At 42.6% G+C, this 24,209-nt stretch overlaps 1 long non-coding RNA gene across 2 annotated transcripts in view; it reads left to right on the top strand.

Annotated features, from left to right (window-relative positions):
• The window catches only part of LOC311600903, an 84,828-nt gene that overhangs the window by 46,381 nt on the left and 14,238 nt on the right, over positions 1-24,209 (top strand). For both annotated transcript variants that reach the window (XR_014780401.1, XR_014780402.1), the window contains one exon: positions 17,869-18,056. This is a non-coding gene — a long non-coding RNA (uncharacterized lncRNA). The remainder of the gene's footprint in view (positions 1-17,868; positions 18,057-24,209) is intronic.

The raw sequence follows: 24,209 nt of genomic DNA, 5'->3' as shown, positions 1-24,209 counted from the left end.
TTGAACTCAGGACCTTAGGAAAAAGAGTCAGTACTCTTAACCCCTGAGCCATCTTTCCAGCCCCTGGAGTAGTCTTTTATCTCATTATTTCCACTTGATTCAAGAGTTCTTTTCGTGTGTGTGTGTGTGTGTGTGTGTGTGTGTGTGTGTGTGTGTGTGTGTGTTATGTGTGTATGCATATGTCTGTGTATATACATGTGTGCATATGTGCATATATGATTACATGGGTGCATATGTGTAGGTATGGGTTTGCTTGCTTTTGTAAGTGCGTGTGTGTGTGTGTGTGTGTGTGTGTGTGTGTGTGTGTGTGTGTGTGTGTGAGATACAGTGCCTGCCATGGAATTTTGCAGCATATGGAAACCTTGGAGTTAAGAAAAACAGTATTAGAAAAATAGCCACATATGATAAAATAAAAATATTAAAAACAAATTCATGATATAGTCAATGCTTTTTTTCGTGTTTTTTGGTTGTTGTTTTGTTTTGTTTTGTTTTTGTTTCTAGACGGGGTTTCTCTGTGTAGCTGTGGCTGCCATGGACTCACTCTGTAGACGAGAGTGACCTTGAACTCACAGAGATCTACCTGCCTCTGTCTCCTGAGTGCTGAGATTAAAGGTGTGTGCCACCACACCTGGCCAAGATCTATGCTTCTTCTTCTTCTTTTTTTCCCCCCTTTGGTTTTTAGAGACGGGGTTTCTCTGTGTACCCTTGACTATCCTGGACTCGCTTTGTAGATCAGGCTGGCCTCAAACTCACAGAGATCCTCCTGCCTCTGCCTCCCAAGTACTGGGAGTAAAGGCGTGCACCACCACACCCACCTATGCTTCTTTATTAATGCATTAAATAACAATATCTAAGGGTGAATATATAAATGGCATCACTTCAAAATAGCAATGAGAATATAAGATTTTTTAAAAATTTACTTTTGTTTTCAATATATACCACTAGTCTCCCCCGCTCCACTCTTCCCAGTCCCGCTGTCACCTCTCCTCTCCCCCAGATCTCCTCTTCCTTCATTTACCTTCCAAGGAGACCAGGGTTTTCAGGTATATCCAGTGAACATGGCACAACAAGATACAATAAGACTAGGCACAAACCCTCATATCAAGGCTGAGTGTGGCAACAAAGTAGGAGGAATATGGTTCCTAGAACAGAACAAAAGAGTCAGAGACACACCCACTCCGACTGTTAGGAGCCCCACAAGAACACCAAGCCACACAACCATAACATATATGCAGAGGACCTAGTGCAGACCCACATAAGCTCCCTGATTGCTGTTTCAGCTTGTGACCCGCTATGAGCTCTACTTAGTTGATTCAGTGAGCCATGTTCTCCTGGCGTCTTCTACAATCTTTCCTCTTCCATGGGGGTTCCCCAAGCTCCAAGGGGAGGGTCCCAATGGAGATGTCCACTTAGGGCTCACTGTCTCTCTCTGCCTAATGTTGGACTATGGGTCTCGGCATCTGCTCCAAGAAAATAGAAGGTATTTTTGAGATACAAGTGATATACCAGCTTTCAGAGCCACCTATGTATAAAAATTCTACTTGTGTCCTCTTACGTGGGCTGCTCTCAGCATCCTTCCGTTACAGTAATGAATCATGACAAGCTCAACATCTTTTTTGTTTTGTTTTGTTTTAAAGAAAGGCTCTTACCATGTAGCCCAGGCTAGCCTTGAACGCATAATTCTCCTGCCTCAGTCTCTCAAGTGCACATCACCATGCCAAGCTCATTTCTCTTTTAATTTACACAGTAGTCTTGTGAATCAAAGCCTGTTCAAATTTCATTCTATAGAAAATAGGGGAAAGTTCCCACCCTTGTCTAAGTCCCCCTCGTTTCATATTTAGAACACACATTTCATTTACTTTGCTTTTCAAATCCATGGTTGCGGGGGAGGGGGAGGCGCTGCTTTTGTCTGATGAGCTGTATTCCTTCCACCTCTGCTAGCTGAACTTTACTATCTTTGTCTTCTCCTCAGAGCAGCACTTTCCCCATGGGATGCAAAATCTTAACTCATGTGACTGGTCCCAGATTGAGGGCAGGGAGGGTTAGGTTCTATGATAGGGTTCGACCTCCCCAAGCCTGTATGTTCTATTTGCACTTGAGCATTTGGCTGCCTGGTGTTTAAAATCCTCGATACTCTATTCCAAACTGACCATTTTTGTGCCGATTAGTCTTCTAGAACACTCTTCCTGAGGTATGAGATTCAACAAGAATTTCCTCTGACCTTTGTCACAGGAAATGGGTTCCTTAGCATCCACCCAAAATCTCTCCACTCACTCTTTTAACAGCATTTATTGTGGTCCCTTAAGTTTACCCCTGTTCTGATGCCTGCGAGGTGGCAGTGCTAGATTGCATGACTATTGTGGACTGCATTGCATTCCCCTAAGTTCATATATTTAAGTCCTAACTATAGTACGACTGTGTTTGAGAACAGGACCTTTAAGGAGATAAGTAAAGTCAAACGGGGTCATACAGTAAGGCCTTATTCTTCTAGAAGAAACATTATTATCTCAAGAAGAGAAAAAGGCACCTGGAATGCCCACATGGGCAAGGCTGTGTGTAGGTACAGTGAGAACACATGTATCTACAAGGCAAGAACACAGCCCTCAGCAAAAATCAGTCCTGCTGGCACCTTCATCTTGGATTTACAGACTCCAGAACTGGGAGAAAATAAATCGCCTTACTGTTGTTTTCCTTCATGGTCTTTGGTGGTTTTCGTGGCAACTCAGCTGACCAAGATAATGGTGGAAAGGAACCAAGGCTGTAGAAGGAAATGAGGTTGCCGTGCGGCTGACCTTGGCTTTTCAAGATCAGCTCTGAATACTAGAACTGGAAGATAATAAAATTATGTCGCTTTAAGAATTTGCCGGGCATGGTGGCACATGCCTTTAATCCCAGGACTCAGGAGGCAGAGGCAGACAGATCGCTGTGAGTTTGAGGCCAGCCTGGTCTACAAAGTGAGTCTAAGACCATCAAAGCTACACAAAGAAGCCCTGTCTTGAAAAACCAGGGGAAAAATAAATAAATAAATAAATAAATAAATAAAACAAATAAAACACCCCCCAAAAAGAACTGATAATTTGATCCTGGGCATGGTGGTACGGTGATGTACATTTTTAATCCCAGCACTCAGGAGACAGAGGCAGGTGGATCTCCATGAGTTTGAGGCCAACCTGGTCTACAAAGAGAGTTCCAGGACAGTCAGAGCTACATAGCATGCCTTTAATCTCAGCACTTGGGAGGCAGAGGCAGATTGATGTCTGTGAGTTCCAGGACAGCCTGGTCTACAGAGTCCGTTCTAGGACAGCCAGGGCTAGACAGAAATTTTATTTCGAAAAACCCAGAAATCAAAGTAGATGACTTAGGGATGAGGTGTAGCTCAGTGGTAGAGTACCCTGAGTCTAATCTTCAGCATGAGAAAGGAATAAAAAAATCAAACCATCAAGCAGCACTTAGTTTTGGCAACTTGTCATAGCACCAGTCGGAAACTAATCCCAGTGCTTACCAATGTTCAGGTAATCACGGAAACATACCTGTGGCATCTACTCAGATCATATTTCACCTCAAAGCTGTAAACTTCCTGTGATGAAGCAGCATGTCTCACTCTGATGTAAATTCATTTAAAAAACAGGTGGAAAAGCATCATGTTTCTTACCCTGCTGCCTCTCTGAGGTTCCCTTCTCATACTTAGAGACACTCCTGACTGCGTTGGGCCCACCCACATAATACCAGATAGCCCTCCCACCATCACCAGACCACTTACCTTCACTCTTTTGACTCTGTGGTCTCTTGATTAATGATCCTCTTTGAATGCAGTTTCTAGCCTAAAACACTGTTTCCAGATGTGCACACAGCAGAGGCGAACAAACGATTATCTTCTGTAACCAATACAAGATGCTATGTGGACTGTCTCCATTTTGTAGGGACGTGGAAATCACTTATTAATCATGTTTAGCTTGCATTCTGTTTTTATATTGTAAAAATATATTAAATTGAGCCGTCTTAATGCCATACGTTTATCATTGATTTGAGTCCAAGATCAAAGAATCCATTTATCCCTTTCCAATATTATTGTATTTCTACTTTTACTTTCTTTTTGCCTAATGAGCGAATTCACAATCGCTGATTCCATCTTGTAAAACATTAGCAGTTTCCTCTCGATTGAATTCAACATTTATTGAACTAAGTGCCTAGCACTGCACTAGATGAATTGGGCCATCTGTAGAATTAATACCCCGTGTCACTATATGTGATTGTAAGTTTGATGAATTGGGCAGAGTTAGAATTAGAGCCCTTTCTAGAAAATGTGGGGAATCCATTCATCAGCACCTTCTGGATAGTGTCAGACGTGAGGTACTCTAACGGCACAACCTTATACAACCCCGTCTCTTCACCTCTCGTTCTTTGTTCTGAAGCCAAACACCTTTTGGAAATCCAGACGAATTACACTACAATTCCACATCCATGGAGTCATATGTTTTAACAAGGAAATGAGCTTAGATTCTATACTCAATGTACCTGCTAGAACCTATTCCTAAACTATGAATATTATACCAGTCTCTCTCTCTCTCTCTCTCTCTCTCTCTCTCTCTCTCTCTCTCTCTCTCTCTCTCCTGCTTCTTTCAGAGAGATTTTTCTTTTCTTTTCTTTATAGAATACTAGCAACTAAGAATAAAAATAGCTGAAAATCAAATCAAATTGGACTTTGAATTGTTTCATCTTAGGGCTGGTGAGATTGATAACAGGAATAAAATGGTTGACAGAAAAGGGTATCAAAGAGAGATTTTTGGAAAAGGTTAAGTGAAGAGGTTGTGTGTATGGAGTTGCAGTCTTCCAAGCAGTCAGGGAGCTTTTGGTCTTGGAACTCAGCAGAAGGCAGCTTGGTGTGGTGACTTAAGATGGAACTGTGTTCGTGAGGGGGCCCTTTCCCTGCAGGCGGGGAGGGAGGGTAGTGAGGGCAGCTTTGAGGAATGTGCTGAACTTTGCAAGAGGTGACTTTCCAGCTCTCAGGCAAGTTAAATTAAAAAGTCTTCAATGTATGTGGTACTATTATTCCTAAGCCGTATGGTTTCAAGAATTGGCTGGAGCAATGTTCTGACAAACAGGGTGGTGAGAGACCTTAACGACATAAGCAGGCAGTTTAAAACTCGCTTTCTTTCTCCTAGTCACTGGAACACACCACGGTCACCACAGTGTGAAGAGGCCCACAGGCACTCTGGCTGCTGCCCTGGGTGGAGCATTGACTGTCTGCCTGCCTTCAGACCCCCTGCTAATCAGCGCTCTCTTCCAGCCGCCAGAAACATTTTCCTAGTGTCTGCTCTTCGGATGTGTTGCTGACGCCCCTTCTTTGCAGAATGCTAACGTGCTGTGTAAGGACCTAAGATGTGGCTCCTGCCTCACTGCAACCACTGTCCTACTTTACTCTTTTTGTACTTGAGGCCGCCAGAGCTACTGGTATTTCTTGAACACATCCAGTTCCCACTAGCCACCATGTTTTGCTTTTCTTTCCTTTGGGATGTGGCACTTTTTAGATCTCCAGGCCATCATCCACTTTCCCGAAACGTCTTCCCCAACCTCTCTTTCCCTCTCCCCACATTTGTAGCAGACAGTAGTTGCGTACGGCATTACTTCGGTGACAACGATTCACTTTCAGGCTCCATCTGCGAGCTGTTCTGCCTTTGCGAGTAGCACTGCCTTCTGACTAGAAATAGGGTTTGCCTTGTCTGTTGGGCTCTTTCTTTGTGACCCTGAACTTATTTTTCAAGTGGGCAGAAGTGAGATGATACCCATCGCCCCTTGCGGTTCATCTTTTAAGCTCTAATAAAATGGTCCTTGAGCTTCCTTCTGAGTTCATTCTTAAATTTTCTTTGATGAGACTAAGAACCCTGAGAGGGGACCCCGATTTCCCTGATAGTACACCCACTCAGACCACAGTATTTTTTGAGCTTTCATTAGACTCATATGAGAGCTGAAAATTGTAGTTTCTTGAGATCTTTTCTCATCTTCAGAGTCGCAGCTATCACGGTCAGTTTCCAGAAGAACAGGTGGTAATGGCTTTGAGAGCAGGAGGCAGAGCCTCAGCCTGAGAGACAGCGTATTGGCCATCCCATTCCGGAGAGAATAACCAGAAACGTCATCAGAAGCGACAGCGTGGACTAAATCTTTGCAGAGATAGAGTAAATCCTCTTTAGTCCATTTGAACAAAATGCTCTGCCTCGTAAGCAAAACAGTGGCGACTCTTCAGGAATGTATATATGATTTAATCAAAACCTAAGTTATTATGGCTTGGATATAAACTGGCCCCAAACTGATTCACTTAAAGTCTATAATGTTGGGGCTAGTGGGATGGCTCAGTGATTAAGTGATTTTGGAGAGGACTTAAATTCGGTTCCCAACATCCATATTGGCCACCTCACAACCACCTGTAACTCCCCGCTCCATGGGATCTTGACACTCTCCTCTGATCTCTGTGCACAGCCCCCATACAAATGGCTAAAATAAAATACATTTATTTAATCCCCAAAGGAAGAAAATCTGTGATGCAGATGTGTTCGGATGTGGTTCCTTTGGAGGTGATGGGATCATCTGATCTCATCAGTGAATTTATATTTAAACTTTATTTTCCATTTTATTTTATGTGTATGAGTAGTTTTCCTGAGTGTGTGGATGTATACCACACATGTGCAATGCCCGTGGAGGCCGGAAGAGGACATCAGATGCCCTGGAGCTGGAGTTACAGGTTGTTATGAGCCGTATGGGAATGCTGGGAGCCAACGCTAACAAGTGCAGCAAATGCTCTTAACTGATAAGCCATCTCTTCAGGCCCAAAGGATTCATTTCTTAATGGGCCGTTAGGAGGTAGTAGAAACTTGACAAGCTGTGTTTCCTTTGGAGGGAGCAGGTTGTCAGAGATGTGCTCTTGAGGGATGCAGCGAGTTTTCTCTGGTTCCTCCTCCCTCCCCTTTGCTTTCTGGCCACCATAATCTGACTCACCATCTGCTACCCCTCACCCTCCATCGTCACGTTCTGACTTATCAGAGGCCTGGACACATTGAAGACAACCTACAATCGCCTCCATAAGGTCTCTGGAACTATGAGGCTCACAAATATTTTTGCTTCTAAGCTGATTTTTTTGTTGTTATCACAAAGATAGAAATCTGACCAACACACAAGTCCAAGAGAAATAGAACAGTGTTTGCATTTATCTTCTATTTTTTCCCACTTTACTAGGTCTTCAGAAGTATAGTCCATATATCTGAAAGGGACAATGAGAATGTTCTACTAATTTTTCAAAAATCTGTGGTAGGGTAGCCCAGATTGGCCTGGTTCTTGCTGTGTAGTCTGAGCTGGCCTAGAACTGAGGACCCTATTGCCTCAGCCATTGAGGTGGTTTGAATGAGAACCGCCCCCATAGGCTCAGGTATGTGAATGTCTAGTCACTAATTGTTTAGAGAAGAATTGGCAAGTTTAGCCTTGGTTGGAGGACATGTGTCATTGGGGGTGCCCTTTGAGGTTCCAAAAGCTCTCTCCTGGTTCAGTTCCCACCTCCCTCCCCCCTCCACCTCTTCCCCCCCCCTTTTCCCCCTGTCCTCTGCCTACTGCCTACATATCAGGATGTAAAGCTCTTAGCTTTATGCTGAGTACCATTCATTTCCGCTCCCTGCCATGATGGCCATGGCCTAGCCCTCTAACCCTGTAAGCAAGCCTCCAATTGAATGCTTTCCTTTCTAAGAGTTGCCTTGGTCACGGTGTCTATTCACAGCAAAAGACCAATATCTAAGACAGCCACCTTGTCCAGCTCCCTCTTTCTTCATCTGTGGCATTCAAGCACGCTCACTTTGTGATTCTTCATCAACTCTTTACTTTGGGTTGCTATCCCTTTTCTGTATGGATGCTGTTGTCACTAATAAAACCCATTAAAAGTAGTCTCCATAGCAGGGCTATCGACAGGAAAGACACAACTGAACTGGTGATCTGGAGAATGAAGCTCCACATCTGTTTTGAACAACATACAGAGGAATAAAGAGAAGGAAAGCACAGGCAACTGGCTGAGTTTTTAAGTAATGGAGTCTTTTTAATGGCATGTGGTTCCCCTAGGTGGCTCTGGAGGAATAAGAGAGAGGGATGAAGGCCACCTTCATACGCACAACAGCCAGAGTGCCTGAAAAAAAAAAACTGAACAACCTCTTAGGCCTGATGACACATTCCAAACAAAATGGAACAAGCTCACCAACCCACATGAAATTATAACATCCAGAGTCAGCTGTATTACAGCTAGCTAGATAAAGAGGAAAAAAGTTAGGAAAAGTACTTCCCGAACCAAAGAGCCTTGGATTCCTTCTTTGCAGCACTGACTGAGAGAAGACAGGCAAACTCTTTAGTGTTTAAGGCAAAAAACTACGGAGCTTTGAACTGAGGTTGAGCAGTAGTTGGAGAGTGCCAACCTGCTGCGCCCAGAATTCGATGTTCAGCCCACTTGACTGACTTTGTTGCTGGAAGAGCATTGTTGATCAAAGTGTGCACTCTTTTCTCATGTGAAATTTTAGAAGGAGGCAAGAGAAACTCTGCCACTGGTACCAAGGTCTTACCCTTTGCTCCCTTATGTAGCATAGCAACAAAGGAGGTTGGGAAGAGCTATGGTTTCTGCCTGTACAAGTGTCTGACATACTAATTACACATGTTCTCATACAAGCAAGGCCATTTCCTTGACGGGAAACTATCACCTCTACACTTCTGGTGAGGGTTAAGAGGCACAATGTCAGTTCTCTGTCTCGGTGTACCATTTGAGCTGCATCCCGCTTGGCTTTGTCCAGGGATGATCCTCTATGGACACCAGGGATGCCCTAGGGAGCACTTCCTGTGAGTATTACCCAGGACAGTACACATCAGCTGCTCCTCAGGATGGTGGTATTGCTATTGGTCCTCACTTCTGTCTCACAAAGAGTTTTTCTTGTTCTCACTAATTGTTGTGGTTCCATAGCCCTGAACTATAGTTATTTTAGAAAGGACTGTGTGACTTCATTCTGTCCAAAGGAGAGAAGTCTGATGATTGGCTTAAATGAAAAGTTTCTTTTCTTTGAAAGAGATTAGGAAAGGAAGAGAGACATTGTCATGCCCATATCTCATTCCTGGATTGTGGCATCTACTGTCTGGAAGGTAGTTGTTTCCCAGTAGAACAGAAAGATAAATAGTGTTAGAGTGAGTGAGGAGAGGGCTCTTTTCTTTATGTGACCAGGTACTACCCTATCTCAAGACTTCTTGGTATAGGAGATAACTGAGTATATTTGATTATTAATTTTATTTCAGATATTAAACATTGTTCATTTTATGTGTATCTATACTTTGCTTGCATTCCCAAGGAGGCCATAAGAAGGTATCAGATCCCCTGCAATTTGGAATTACAAATTGCTATGAATCTGCCATCCTCAGACTCTATCCATGAGAGCAGGTGGTAATGTTCCAGCCAGAACTGAAAACTCTTAGAACAAGCAGAATCAGTAATATAGGTTCCAGATCTAGTCCACAGTCATAAAAGTTGAAGACTCCTTAGTATAAGTCTATTATGGTTTAGGTATAAAGTGCTGCCCCCTCCCACCCCACCAGACCAAAAGACTCACGTATTGAAGGCTTAGCTCTCAGTGCCACAGTGTTCAGAAGAGGGGCTTTAGGAGAAGAGCTAAAATGCCAACGGTCGGCCATCATCAATAGCTTGACCCACTGATGGATTCAAAATTGGTGGTATTGCGCTAAGGGGGTAGAAACTAGGATGTGAGGCTTCCTTGGAAATAAGCTTCTTGGAGGGTCTCTCAGAAAGGACTGATTTGTCCCTGACCATGTCATTCTCTCTCATTCTGCTTCCCAGCAGTCATGAGACAAACAGCATTGTTCTACCATGTGTTTCCTACCATGATGCTGTGCCTCATCTTGGACCAAAAAAGCAGGTCAGCTGCCCTGAACCACACTCTAAAACATAAATATTTTCTTCAATAAGATATGTTGCCATCACAGTGGGAAAAAAGCAAACACAAATCCTCATCTCAATAGGAAAAGATCAATGTCCCAACTCAAGCTCTCAGGTGGAGTCTTGGTTTTTTCGGACACATAAATAAACAGATCAAGTTTGGCTGAGGGTGGCAGATCATGAGACGCTTTAGCCTTCATAACAGGGTGTGAAGCAACTTCTTATACTATTCCTCTGGAGATAGACTAATAGAATAGAAGAGGCAGCAGTCAAGTTAGGTCTTGAAGTTGAATGGAATCTTGAAGTACAGGAGGGGTTGAAGGAACAGAGAAACAGGAACAGGAAGCTGGGTCCTTGGGGCATGGTGACAGACGGATTGTTTTTCTAAGAAATGTCAAGCCCCAAGTGCTCTTTGGCGTACCGTATCCTTTAGAAATAAAATGAAAAAGTATTGTTCTACATCTATGCCCAAATGCTGGCATGTGTATCTCCCAGCTTGGCAAGTCTCTGTATATCCAGAAAAAAATGATGATGTTGGAAAAGGTCAAAGGAAGGGCACCTTAAGCCATCAGAAGGGCAGAGGCTCTTCTGAGGCTATGATAATAGACCAGAAAATGAAGGGTTTTCTCTCTGTACAGACAAAGAGAAAATCAGGAAGGCATTTTGAGTGACTTACTAATTCTCAGAAGAGCAAGGGAAAGGTAAATATGAATTAGTTCACCAAAGACAGTTTTACTTTAGAGGACTGAAGATCTTACTGTATTGAGATGAAAAACAGCAGTAAAAATAGATGGAGGCCAATGCTACTTTCCATCTCCGCTACTTACTTAGTAGCTGTGTAACACCAACACCAACCACCAATAATAATACTAATAATTGGTTAGTGAATCAATAAATCTCTTTGATCATCAGTGACCTCATTGACACTGTGTTACCTCCCTAAACTACTTTATCCAATAAGCATAGGAATTGAACTTTATAGAGTTGTAAAGACTTGCTCTTTTATTTAATTTCACTTTAATTCACTCTTTATTTTTGCTGTGTTGGTGACCGAATCCAGAACCTGTACATTATAGAAAGTACACTATTTTTCAGCATCTCTAGCCTGAAATCTGTCCTTTTAGCTTTCTTTCTTTCTTTGTTCCTTCCTTCCTTCCTTCTTTCCTTTCTTTCTTTTTCCCATCTTAGCAAACACTTATTTTTCAAAACTATGATTTTGTATACTAACAAGACATATAATATTTCATATTATACATTCTACTTTCAGGGTCATAATGATAAGATGAAATTAGGATTCTTGAAACTTCATTTCTTTCTTTCTCTCCCTCCCTCCCTTCCTTCCTTCCTTCCTTTCTCTCTCTTTCTTTCCCTCTCTCTGTCTCTGTGTCTCTGTCTCGGTATTTCTGTCTCTCTCTCTCTCTCTCTCTCTTTCTCTCTCTCTCTCTCTCTGTGTGTGTGTGTGTGTGTGTGTGTGTGTCTCTCTCTCTCTCTCTCTCTCTCTCTCTCTCTCTCTCTCTCTCTCTCTTCCTTTCTCATGTGTCCCAGGCTAGCCTGGACTCACTATGAAGCTAAAGGAAGATGGCATTGTGTTTCTGACTCTTGCCCGATCCTCCTGAGCCGGATTACAGATAGGCATTGCTTTGCTGAGGTTATGCAGTGCTGAGGATTTAACCAGGGTTTCCTGTATGCTCGGCAAGCACTCTAGCCACCGAGGGGCTAGCACTTTAGCCTCTGCAAGACATCTTTGAACTATGGTGAGACTGGCCTCTTTCAACGTGTGACTAGACAAGGTGATGGTGTCAAAGTGGAAAGATTTGCAGGTGATTGTAGAACATTTAGAAGGCATGGTTCAGATAAACTTAATACAGCACCATTGGCCTGGGACTGGGTTGAAAGTGGACTGCACACAGGCAGGAAGGCATTCCTTAACTTTTTTTTTTTTTTAACAGCATGGGAGTTATGCCAAGACATGCAGCTTGGTCTAGAGGCTGCAATTAAGGGTAAACTTTAAAGGGGAAAATGAAATAGAAGAGAGGTTGACCCTTTTTTGAAGTTATAATGACATAATTTGCATGTTCAGCTCTTAAGCTTCCACCACCCCACAGTAAAATTATGTCCTTTGCAACTTGTAGGAAGTAGATGGAACACTACAAGGGAAAAGCAGAGGACAGGATCATAGGACCACAGCGTTGACAGGGAGGGATACAAAGAGCACCTCAAAGTTTGACCCATCCATTGAAGGTGCTTCGCTTCCTGATTTGTTTGTGAGCCTCTCTCTCTGTAGACCCCAGGTTGGAAATGGGACATGCCAATATACCTGAGAGCTCCTTGAGATGTTGTTTCTCATCTCTTGAAAGGCTGTACATCAGGGGCTAGAGGGCTGGCTTAGTTGTTCATGGTCCTTATTGCTTTTTGAGAGGGATCTGAGTTTGTTTCATAGCATCCAATTGGTTGGATCAAAACTGCCTCTAGCTCTAGCTGTAGGTAATCCAGTGCTCTTCTCTGGCCTCCAAAGGCACTTGTGCTCATGTGTGCATGTGCTTACACACAGAGACACACGTACCCACACAATTAAAAAACAAGATACATGTTAAAAGAGAAAAGGCTGTTAAACTTCCACCACAGGTAATTAAAAATCACCTGTTAAGCCAGGCGTGGTGGCACACACCTATAATCCTAGCACTTGGGAGGCAGAGGCAGGTGGATCTCTGTGAGTTTGAGTCCATCCTGGTCTACAAAGTGAGTCCAGAATAGCCAGGGCTACAAAGAGAAGCCCTGTCTCAAACAAAACAAAACAAAATAAAGCACCATCATAACCAGCAACAAAACAAAAACAAAAGCCTTTGTGTTTATTTTTTGATTGTTTATTGATTACAGGTAGGTACCATAGGCAGTTCCTGGGTAGGTGTCAGGATACCAATAGTATACAAACTGGGATTAAACTTGAATGAAAAAATTGATCTGTGCCAGATGTGACTCTTACATGCCCAACTAGGGAGACACCTACATGGAATTATTCAAACCACAAATCCAACTCCATTTTATATGCAAACAGGTGTTTACTGCACAGTTTTAATGTAGCCTAAACTTCCAAGGTGTAAGGCTTTGCAGGTTAGCTTTGTTCAGGACTGTTGTTGATTTTGAGACATGGTATTTCTATGTAGCTCAGGCAGAACTCAACTTCCAAATTCTCTGGGTTTTAGAATGGTAGGCATGTGCCACCACGTCTACCCAGAGCTTTAAAAAGTTGTTCATTATTTGGGAAGTTTATACCATTACAGCGCTGCACACAAGATTCTTGCTGTCTGCATGGCACACAGTGTTCCAGCTGATGAACTGAGGTGCGGGTCTCCATTTAAATAGAGATTTGGCTATTCCACTACATCTTCTAATGTCATTATTCCCAAGCATTTACATACTAGAATGTGCATTATTTTATACCAACCATTTTGCTTTTATTTCTAATTTTTATTTTCCTTGAGGTGTGAACATAAGATGTGTGTGTGTGTGTGTGTGTGTGTGTGTGTGTGTGTGTGTACACAGGTGTGAATGTGTGCACAGAAGCTAGAGTCTGATATTTCCCACGGTCACTCTCCATTTTATTTTTGAGACACAGTCTTTTGCTGAACCTGAAGCTCACTGATTCAGACTATTTGGCCAGTAAGCCCTCGGGTCCCCTTTTTTTATTTTTTAATTTAATTTTATTTTAGGTTTTTCAAGACAGGGTTTCTCTGTAACCTTGGCTGTTCTGGACTCGCTTTGTGGACCAGGCTGGCCTCGAACTCACAGTGATCCACCTGCCTCTGCCTCCCAAGTGCTGGGATTAAAGGTGTGCACCACCACTGCCCGGCCTCCTTGGGGGTCCTCTTATCTCCTCCCTCCAGCAGTGGGATAATAGGTAGCTTGTGGCTTGGCTGACATTTCATGTGGAGAGTGGGGATCCAAACTCAGTACTCTATGTCTTGTTTAGCAAGTACTTTACCAAATGAATTTCTCCCCAGACCCTCTAGTTTGTATTATTCTTCAAAAAATATTTAAATTAAATTTATTATTACTATGTTGTTTGTTGTTATTATTATTGTTATTATTGTTATTGTTGTTGTTGTTATTATTATTATTATTATTATTATTATTATTATTATTATTTTGTGGTGTGTGGGCCCACGCGCGCGCGTGCGTGTGTACATGCATGTGGGTCTGTGCACATGTCATGAACACATATGGAGGTTAGAGGACAACTTGTGAGAATCAGATCTCTTCTTCTATCATGTAGATTCTAGAGATTTAACTCAGGTTAGCAAGCTTGTGGGTAATTGCCTTAATCCCCTGAGCTATCTTGACAGTTATAATTTATATATTTCTTAAGAAATTATCTTGGTTTAAGGAAATTAATGTGTGGTGGAGCACACCTTTAATCCCAGCACTCGGGAGGCACAGGCAGGCAGATCTTTGTGAGTTGGAGGCCAATTTGGTCTACAAAGCGAGCCCAAGACAGCCAAGGCTAACACAGAGAAACCCTGTATCGAAAAACAAAAACAAAAAAAGAAAGAAAAGAAAAGAAAAATCACCACCACCACTACCACCTCCATCACCACCAAACAAACAAAAAAAGAGAGGGAAAATGAATGGAGTATATATATTATATTGGCTGCACATCTCATTTTAGGACTTAACAGAATGTTTGTTGTAAAATGGCTTGGGGCCTGATGGGCTGGAGAAGCGCTGACCAAAGTTGTTAGAGCAGGCGGGTAAGGATGCGGGTGGTAGGAGATGCCACACATCGCTTCCCTCCCTGATTCCAGTGAAGGAAAATTACAGCCAATATTTCAGCCAAGGAGGGCCAAAGGGGGAGGCAGCATCTTCTGAGGTTGACCACAATGCCCCAATGTAAGATTTTTGAACCTTTGGTTTTTGAAAGAGAAGCTTCTGAATTCATAATACCAGATGATCTGAAAGAAAATTCGAAACGAAATCCAGAGCCTCCTGGGCTTCTCTGGCAACAGGGATGGCTTTCCGTGTGCTGAGGAGACTTCTCTCGTTAACTGGTGTCAGGTGAGATCAGACAGTGTTCTTTTCTCTGAAGACTTAGGCACAAAGCTGCATACACAAATAACATAGGCCACCATATGATTCTTAGCATGGAAAGGTTTGATTCTTTTGGCGCGATCTTTTCCCATCCACAACAACCTAAATGGACTTGGAAAACATCACACTTAGTGAAATACACCAGCTGCAAAGGGACAGATACTGAATGGGTAAAAAAGGCAAAGGTCAAGGGAAAGAGGATGGAACATAGGCTGCCGGGACCTGGCAAAGGAGAGACAGAATTTATTCATAGATTTTCATTAGCTTAATGACAACTTTAGGGTTGTCATAGTGGCAATGGCTGTACAGCATTATTAGTGTACTTAATACTACTTAACATACACTTCAAAGGACTGTTGGAGACTATAACACACACACACATACACACACATAATCAGAATATGTTAAATTAAATCTTGCCTTAAAAAATAATTTAACTTCTTAATACAATTCTGTTGCTCCTCTACACAGACTTGAAATCTTTCATGTTGTGTCCCCCTTCACACACTCTCTTTCAGGTCCTGTGAACCATGCCATAAACACCCCATTCCGCAGAGTAAAAGAATAATAAGAAACTTCCCTATCAGGTGACTCGCAGATCTTCAAATGCTATTTTCTTTTTCTTTCTTTGTTTTGCTGTTGTTTTTTGAGCCAGGTTTCTCTGTGTAGCCTTGGCTGTCCTGGACTTGCTTTGTAGACCAGGCTGGCCTCGAACTCACAGTGATCTGCTTGCCCCTGCCTCCCAAGTGCTGGGATTAAAGGCGTGTGCCACCACTGCCCGGCTCAAATGCTGTTTTCAAAATGAAGCTAAAAGGACTATTTGTCTACACACATGGAAGTTTATCGGTCTCCAAGCAGATTTTACTGAGTGCTCCTCTTCTGAGGCAGATTGGTTTCTTTGGACAGCTGAAGGCTGTGGCAGTGCTCATGGACCCACAAATGCACAGGCTCATCTCTCCAGCCATTCTAGATTTTTTTTTAAAATTAAAGCAAAAAACAAAAAAAAAAACAAAAAACAAAAACAAAAACAAAAAACAAAAAAAAAACAAAAAAAACAACTTGCAACTTTTCAGATATTTTGCTTACCAGCTTTTTTTTTTTTCTACAGAGAGAATTTTTACCATGTACATGGTGACTCAAGAAGGTATAAACTGGGCTGGGTAGATGGCTCTGTGGATAAGAGCGCTTCCTGCTGTTGCAGAGGAGCCGGGTTTTGACTATGTGGTAGCTTACAACTATCTACAACTCCAGTTCAAGGGGATCTGACATCTCTTCTGACCCCCGAGGGCTCCTGCACACCCGTGCGCACACTCCTAGTTAGCCACACCCACACAAGCAGTTAGCCACACCCACACAAGCAGTTAGCCACACCCACACAAGCATTTATTTTCCCTCTCATCTCTTCACCCAGTCTGACGCTACCTGAGATTCCAGGTCTCCAGCACTACCTAGAACTTAACGTTAGGGCTGTGGACGGGTCATGTAGAGGTCTTTTATCTTTCGTTCTTTCATGCATCTTGCCTGTGGTTTTATATCTGCGCTGTCATGCATGCAGTGCCTGCAGAGGCCAGTAGAGGACACCAGATCCTCTAGAACTGGAGTTCCTGGTGGATGTGGGCTGCCCTGTGGGTGCTGGGGATGGAACCTGCCTGCCTTAGAAGGGCAGCCAATCTTAGCTGCTGACACATTTCTTCAGCCCCTCATGCCATATTCTTTTATTTATTTATTTATTTATTTTTGTGGTGTTTTGGGTTTTGTTTTATTTTGTTGTTTTTGAGACAGGGTTTCTCTTGTAGTCCTGGTTGTCCTGGACTGGCTTTGTAGAGCAGGCTGGCCTCGAACTCACAGAGATCCCCTTGCCTCTGCCTCCCTGAGTGCTGGGATTAAAGGCATGCGCCACCACACCTGACTTATGCAGTATTCTTAAGTCTCTTATTTTTGGGGGATGAGAGACTATTAGGAGTGAAATTTCCGTCTTCGAACTTTACTTACTGCATGAGTGAAAGATGGACCATTCAGTCAAACAGATCTGTGCCAAGAATCACCAGAGCTTCTGATAGGACATTTCCAGGCCAGGGCAGGGGTCACCAGCAGATCTCCATCTTCAGATAACCAGGACAGAAAGCAACAGACACCTTAAAAAACACCTGCCTTCTCAGAGGTATCAAAGTTGTATATTGTGTGTGTGTGTGCGTGTGTGTGTGTGTGTGTGTGTGTGTGTGTGTGTGTGTGTGTGTGTATTCTTCTTTGATCTTATGGGTAAGGCAAATAATAGTCTTTGTGTTTCATAAGAAAAGTTAATGAGGTTTACCTCTTCAGAAGTTGGAGAGAACAGTAAACAAGTTACGCTGTCACTCTCCCTGGAGTACAGGGAGTGCCGTCACACTAAGCCAATGTTTCTTCTCCTGGGAACACAGGTCTTTATGGCTTGTGCTGTCAGAGGAGCTGGAGGAAAGGATGACACTGCGAGTTAGGAACCATGTGTGACTAGCAGGACAAGTAGAGCCAAGAGGCGGTTTCTCTGTTTGGTTTTGCTTTCAGAATTGTAATTTTAAAAACTTTAGAAAAACTGATATGTGGCCCCTCATGTGCCAGTGATGACTTTGTTCTGAAGCGTCGATGGGACAGATTGGTCACCACGTGGGGTCGTGGTCGTGAGTGGAGAGCAGCATTTGGGAAGGCACAGCCAGGGCACTGCTGGGGAGGCTGTGTGAGGATCTGATTCTGATGAGGGCAGATTGCTCTGGGCTGAGGAGACCTAACAAAGTCCGGGCAGAGAAGAAGGTTCCTACAGCAATCCCTTCTGTTCTTCTCACCCCTCGCAGTGGCTACAGAATCTAGGACCAGTGTCATTTGGATTGTGACCAACTGCCAACACAGGGAGGAAGGGCAGAACCAGCTCCTTGAAAGCCAAACCCAGGGTCTGTGAGTTGTCTCTAAGATGGCAACAGGCTGTTGGCCACAAACAAATCCGCTCATTTGGAGAAAGAAGCCTTAGGATCGAACATGACAGGTATAAAATACTGAGAAGGAATTTTGTAGCTCTGAGAACAAGTGGGACAGTTTCCTCAACCCTCAGCTCAAGGTGATAACCCTGTTGTGGTCACTGGCAAGGGAGGGGTGTACTGTTTCCCCTGGTCCTTAGTTAAGTTCTCCCTGACTCAGGCTGCCATCTTGTTGGATTGCCACCTCTGACTCCATCTCAAGTGGTATGCCGGGTATATTTAGCAGAACTGGGTTCTCTTGTGGTCAAGGAAGATTCAAAAGAGCAGGAAGGGTGGCCACGTCAAGGCCTGGCTTGTGCAGGGGACCGTCCCTCACCAGGAACCAAGGGAGGCCTGACCCTGGTACAAGGCCACATGGAAAAGCTGGCATAACACCCTGCCATTGGCAGAATACAGGAAGCGGTTTGTGCTGTGGCCATGCTGCCCATGTGTTACACAATATGATATGATGGGGGAAGAAGTGGTTTTCTTCCTCTTCCAAATTAAAATAGCCTTTCCTTAACGATTTAATTTTTTTTTAAATTTACATTTTTTCCAAGTATGAAGAATGATCCAAGAAACTTACCGAGGTTGGGGGAAGAAATGGATACGTTGACATTTCCTTCCCTCAGCACTGAGGGAACACAAAGACAGACAGCTTGTTTCATACTGGTCAAGAGCATGTGGCTTGCTGGTCAGGGGACAGGCCAGGGAGTCAGAAAGTCTGGTTGTCTTCCCAGCTTTGGTACTGACTCATTGGGTGACCTTGACCAGCAGCTGCACCCTCAGCGCCTGTATCTAGAAAACAGGGATTTAATGACAACTCCCAGAAAGGAATGTTTGAGCAGTTTCTAGGCATACGAGGCCCAGTCCTTTGAGGTCTTAGGCAAGGAAAGATGACAAGAGTTCTAAGATGAATTTTCTTACACACGGAAGCATGGTTGAGAGCTTTTAGAGACAATTAGGGCAGAGAATATGAGAACTCCTCAGTACTGTTAGAGCCGACCTTTGATATATGGCTCTAAAAACTCACACGTCTCTAAAGCCACCTTGTCACCTCCCAAAATTTCATACTGTTGGATCCGTTGAATTTACTGGAAAACAAGTTAAAATTAAATTCCATGGCAATGAATCATCTCCTGCCATGGAATATTAAGGTGAAGATCTCTTGTGACATTTCACACAATGGCTTCTCTGAGGTCTTGCATTAGATATTTTAAAGACATATAATTTAATGTGCTGTCTCTTGTAAGAATCCAAGGAAGCCAAAATGCAGGGTTTTTTTTTTTCAACAGGGAAAGGTATATTTTGGATTTGAGGCAAGCACATTTGTCTTTTGCCAGGTCTGACCTTCTATTTACACACACACACACACACACACACACACACACACACACACACACACACACGCGCGCGCGCACACACACACACGCATGTGTACACACACCACAAATAAAAACATAATAAAAAAATAATTTTAGAAAGCACAGTTAACAGAACAATGGTCAGGAATAGAATGCTGATCCTGGCATGTCATCTCTATCGAATAAGAACTTTTGGCTCTAATAATCAGTTATTGAATTTGATGGGGTATCTCCTTCTCCACCCACCCACCCTCTCTCACCCTCTCCCCCAGTCATCTATCTATCTGGCTAGCATCTGGCTATATCAACTATCTACAAATCCTTCAAGTCCTTTTCATGCTCAAGAATCTGTGGGCAAAGCAGGAAGGTGGGATGGGCCTTACTTACAGCAAGCCGTGTGGGTTAGTGGCTACTTTGCTGGGTTGAGGGGGTGTCTATTTTGGGTTTTGGTCCAGTCATAGAAAAAGAAGGCCTTCAAAGTTTGGATGAAAGCCACTCTGTAGTGCCGCCTTTGATGTGCCTTTGCTCTGTGCCCATACACGCTCTGCATACCCCAGATGACTCAAACACCCCATTCTGTAGTCTTTCTTTCTACTAAATTTACTGTATTTTGTCATAGAGTTTTCTCTTCATGTAAGTAGTTTCAGTTGAAGGAAAAAAAACAAGCTAAAAATAGTTTCTGTTGTTGAGTTACTTTTTCAGGAGTGGGAAAAGTAGTTTTTTAAAACTATGATAGGAAATAAATGCTTACTAAAAAACATTACATAGCATAGAAAGTATAAGGAGTGGTTCCTCTATAGCTCCTGAGTATGGCTATATACTCAAAATTACTTTTTGTTTTTTTTCTATAGAATTTTCTTCTGTACATACATTTTCTTAGACATGCCAAGCATTAATTTTCATTTAAATATGGGCTCCTAGTTTATGTAGCTGTATATATCCTAAAACTTATGTATCATGAATGCACAAATGCAACTTCTGTATAAAGACAAATTTTTATAGCTTTCAGTTTTTTATACTTTATTCCAAATTCATAAAAGCAAAATGCATTTTGTTGTTGATGGACAGTCAGTTTTCTGGGTACTCATTTTTAACAACAACAACAACAACAACAACAACAACAACAACAACAACCACCTATTGACTGTTCGTGAAAGTATTCTGTAAAGTTGAACATTTTAGTCTAGTTGTTTAGATGCTTCTTTTTTTAAGGCATGATTCCTCTGTATAACAACAGCCTTGGACGTCCTGGAACTCTTTCTATAGATCAGGCTGCCCTTGAACTCACAGAGATTGGCCTGCCTCTGCCTCCTGAGTGCTTGGCTTAAAGCTGTGCACCAGCACTGCTCAGCTACACTTCCATTTTAAATGCAGGTATACTCTATATTAGGCAAAACAAAAGTCCTGAGAGGTTTTGGTTTTGTCTAGAAGACAAAGTAGTGCCACTTCTTGTGTTTGTTCGTGGGCTATACAATGTATGGTCTTTATTGATGACACCTCACGCCAAATGATCTGAAAGGAGTAATAGTCAACCAAAGAAAAATGCTCAGTCGGTCATGTGATTGGTTCCCTAGATAAAGAAGTAGCTAGGGTCCGTGACTATTTTATTAATTAGTTAATTTTATTTATTCATTTAATTATATTTTGCAATTTTTATTTATTTATTTTTTGGAGACAGGATCTTGCTATGTAGTTCAGGCTGGCTAGGAATTCACTATGTAGCCCAAGCTGGCCTTGAAATCTCAATCCTCCTGTCTCAAACTGGATTTAGAAAAATACAAATCTGTTACCCTTATTAACCGAGAATTATTCTTTTTCTCCTTCCATTTTAAAATTTTAATACATTCATATAACATTTATTTTTAAATAATGATAAGACACAGACAAAAGTAAACCAAAACTGATATAGTAGTAAAATAGCTAACCCGGAAGCAATTATACCACAGCCTAACTTTAATTTACCATGGGCCCAAGAAAAACTTGCTTCTGAAGAGTGAAATTAAGTTGTTCACGAACATCTCTTTGATTTTACTCAACTTAAGGAAAAAGTCCTATTATTTTTGTAGAATGAATTGATCTGTTGCATGGCACAGAGCTGGCCTGTCATTCATGGTGACAGCACGGAGAGGGGGCCCTTTGATCTCCAGAGAGTTAGGGCAGCAGACAGGAGTCAACTAGAGATGAGAGAATTCCTATCCCAGGCTCTGAGACAGACAGAGCAGCCCATAAGGAAAACCGCTCCTGGGGCAGGCAGGAGCAGAACCTTCATCGAATCATACACCACATAATAAAAAGAATGGAGAGACTAGGACAACTGTTTCTCATTTCTAAAAAGTCTCCCGTCATTTCCTCAAGATTCCACATCCTCCACACTCTAGAAACATAAACCAAGAGCTTCTGGCTCAGCTTGACTGTGCGATTCTTTTAATAAAGGAAGTCTGCTCAAGCATTAATTAATAGCCACCCACAAACACTCAAATCACCCATCATTCTCAGCGGAGGAAATAGAAGAGACAAGGAGAGAGCCAGGGAGCTGCCTTGTGACTGTAAGGTGTTGTACTGCTGTGACACGCTATTAGCGTGTTTCGTGGAAAGCTGAAGAGACTCACCCATGTTCAGTTGTACATGGTGCAAAAAGTGATTATAAATGGAGGTAGAATTGGGGCGCCCTAGCACAAGCACTGTTTATTATAAGGCCCATCCTGATAACTGTTGCCCCTGTCTCTACTCTATCCCTTCCACCCTCTCCGCTCACCAGAACACAGGTTTACATTGCATCTTGAGAACAGACATTATTGCCAGCAGTCTTGTGTTGCTGGGAGAAGACAGCAACTTCACGTTGAGCTGTATTCTCGGCTCTTGGTAAATCCTCCCCACCCTCATTAATATATTTCAACTACCAAGATATGGCTAAGAAAGAGCGAATAAACTTAACTTATCTAGAATGAAAAAAGAAATTGAGACACGAGCTTTCAGTGTAGTTGAGGCTAGCCTGGAACCTGTGTGCTTCCAGCTGCATTTTCCCAAGTGCTGAGGTTGCAGGTGTGTACCAGCACACCCAGGCTCTTGGGCAGATGTTTCATTGTACTTTAGATTTATTTATTTTTACTTTTAATATATAAGGTATTAGATACTCATTACAACATTTCCCAACAAAGTGTGTTTTGGTGTATACTCTTTCCCCATGCAGCCTCTAAGACAATCATTTATTGAGGTTAGTTTGAGTTGGTTTAAATGAGAGAATTAAGGGTTCTAGAAAGTTTTGCCAAACTTGGAACCTGAGGCTGTCCTTGGGCATTACTTCATCTGAGTATCAGGATACCCTGGGTAGTACCCTTGGTCATTCTTTATATTATATATTAATATATTATGTTATATATTAATATATTATATTATTATAAATTAATAATGAGTACATGTAGGACAGAGGTTTATTTTCCTCCATTTCCCTAATATGCATAGAGAGGTCTCTTGTCTTCTTCAAATTATTTTTCCTTCCTTATGATATCTATGGTCTACTCAACTTCAACGACCAGACTATGCATTTTATACATGTATTCATTCATTCCTCAGTGAAAATGAAAAATTTCTGGTGTGTGTTTATGTGTGTATATGATGTGTATGTGTGACTTTATAATGTATGTGCCTGCACATGTATGTGAGTGAGCATGAGTGCCTATGGAGGACAGAGGACGACCGTTAGCATTGGTTCCCACCTTCCGCGTGCTTGAGGCATGGTCTCTTTGGCTGTGGTTGTTGCTTGCTGCTGTCCATGCCAGGCTGGTTGACCTGTGAGAGTCTGGGGATTCTCCTGTCTCTGCCTCCCATCTCAGCACAGAGTGCTGGAATGAATTCCAATTTGTACAGCGCCACACGGCATTTTCCATGGAATCTGGATATTCAAACTCAGCTCCTCATGGTCTTGTGGAAGCATTTTACCCATAGAACTGTCTCCCCACCTCGGTAATGACAATTTTAAGATTGTGTATCACTATAAGAGACTTATGCCTGATGAAACTCAAGCTTTCTTTTGTTCTCTTACCTGTTGGTCATACCGGGCCATTTACAAAAAGGAAAAAAAAAATGCCACCACTGATAACGATGGCTGGTGGAGGGACAAGCATTGTCTGTCCCCATTTACCCATTTGGACATCACTAAGAGATTTGGTATTGATTGTTGTTGTTGTTGTTGTTGTTGTTTGTTCGTTGGTTTGTTTTGACAGTCTTGCCACATACCTTAAGATGGTCTGTACCTCACATTCCTCCACCTTTAGTCTTCAAAGTGCTGGAATTACGTGCGTGCACAACTACTTCTGCCTAGAATCATTCCTATGTAGCAATTCTAAGGATTCGAGAATTTGAGTTTACATGGGAGAAGAAATCCAGCACGAAGTTAGTATATGGTCTGGTTCTTTTACACAGATAGCTGAACAGCCTGCTTACCTTTGAGGAGAGAACATAGAACCTTAGGAAAAAACAAGAATCAAACGGAAGTTGATATGGGCTAGGAAACTGGTACCTGCCTAGACCCAGTTTTAGATGTCCAAAGGATGACTTGAGGATGCTGGGTTTCACCCAGTATCAGCAGGATGCTGTGCCCAGGGCTTGGTGCTGAGCTAATAAGTGAAGGAATGAATGTATGGGTGGCATGCTGATGGGGACAGCCTCAAAAATAACGACAGTAGACTCATAGATTAGGGTGTTTTGGGAGTGCAGAGAGTATTTTTTAAAAAGCAACCATCATGGTCTGAACTTTTGGAAGCAGTGGTCAATAGCAGCCATTTCTCACCAAATGTTCTCTGTTTGGAAAAGGTCAGT

The sequence above is a fragment of the Acomys minous genome (assembly GCF_964271855.1).
Source record: "Acomys minous genome assembly, chromosome: 6".
NCBI classification, from domain to species: domain Eukaryota; kingdom Metazoa; phylum Chordata; class Mammalia; order Rodentia; family Muridae; genus Acomys; species Acomys minous.
This window is presented reverse-complemented; position numbering and strand designations above follow the sequence as displayed.